The sequence below is a fragment of the Microtus ochrogaster genome, unplaced genomic scaffold (genome assembly GCF_000317375.1).
Source record: "Microtus ochrogaster isolate Prairie Vole_2 unplaced genomic scaffold, MicOch1.0 UNK1775, whole genome shotgun sequence".
Taxonomy (NCBI): Eukaryota; Metazoa; Chordata; class Mammalia; order Rodentia; family Cricetidae; genus Microtus; species Microtus ochrogaster.
The window spans coordinates 1-1,450 of NW_004950873.1; the positions used below are offsets into that span (position 1 = coordinate 1).

Below are 1,450 nucleotides of genomic sequence, written 5' to 3' on the forward strand. Positions count from 1 at the left end.
TATGTGTAGCCTTCAAACTCTAAAATATTTGCTAATATAACCTTCACAACAATGATTACATGGTAAGATAGATGGAATTAATACTAACTTCAAGCTGTCCCATCAAAGAGAAGAAAAAGCCATTTACATTAACTCGAAGTCATTGACCCAGAGTGCTTTGGGGTTTTTGTTTTGATTTTTGTTTGTTTGCTTGTTTGGGTTTTTGTTTTTCAAAACAGGGTTTTTCTGTGTAACCCTGGTTGTCCTAGAACTCAATCTGTAGACCAGGCTGGCCTTGAACTCACAGAGATCCACTTGTCTCTGCCTCCCAAGTGCTGAGACTAAAGGCATGGGCCACCACCTCCAGGCAACCCAGAATATTTTAACAGTTTGTGGGTTTTGGGGGTTTGTTTTTATTCTTTTTGAAACATGGCCTAATATAAGCCTAGACTGCCTTCAAATTCTCTAAAAAGTCAAGGTTGACCTTGAACACCTGACTTTTTGACTCTACCTCACAAGTGCTAGGATTACTGGCATCCACCACTACACAGTTTATGCAGTCTTGGGGCCCAACTGTACTATATCCCTTATTTTTTTTGAACCTGGGTCTCCCTATATAGCCTAGGCTGACCTTGAACTTACCCCAATCTGCCTACTTTAGTCTTACAACCCAAATGCTGGAATTATAGGCATGTGCCTACCATACCCAACATGTTCTTACATTTAATCCAAATTAAATTTAACATTTCCATATTAAGTAATTAGCTAAACACACAAATTACATAAATGATATCATCAACATGATAAACCTATTAGGAGAATAGATTACTATTAAGACTTTCAATGTAAGCATTTTTATGCCCATGTCAGAAATAGATTATTAGAAATGATGCTTAAAAAGTATTCCTAATTAGTCCCAGGACAACCAGTACTATACAGTGAAACCCACTAACAAAACAATAAAAATTTCAGCAATCTTGTTACCAAGGAAGAAATACTTCACAATAATTCTGCTTCTTTAGAAATCAGAATGTAATACTTACCTGACAGGGTGGTTTTCCTGGGGCAAGGCTTACCCACACACTCTGGATGTGCTGACCCTTGAGATTTCCCCCAGTTGGGGAAACTTGACTGCACAATTTATGGTAGCAGGCGACTGCATTCACAGTCTCCCCTAAAAATCTACGTTGTTTATTATGAAAACTTGATTTCTGACCAATGGAATCGAATCGAAGACCCAGATACCAGTCCACACACTTATGAACATTTGAGTTTTGACAAAGAAACAAAAAATATAAAATGGAACAAAGAAAGTATATTCAACAAATGGTCCTGACATAACTGGATATCAACATGTAAAAGAATGAAAATAGACCCATATCTATCACCTACATAAAACTTAAGTCCAAATGGATCAAAGACCTCAACATAAAGCCAGCCACACTGAAAACTTGGTTTCTATCCTTACCCA

At 37.3% G+C, this 1,450-nt stretch overlaps 1 pseudogene; it reads left to right on the forward strand.

The window, feature by feature from the left end:
- Positions 1 to 1,014: 1,014 nt before the first annotated feature.
- On the forward strand, positions 1,015 to 1,154 carry LOC113455901 (annotated as a pseudogene).
- The last annotated feature ends 296 nt before the right edge of the window (positions 1,155 to 1,450 follow it).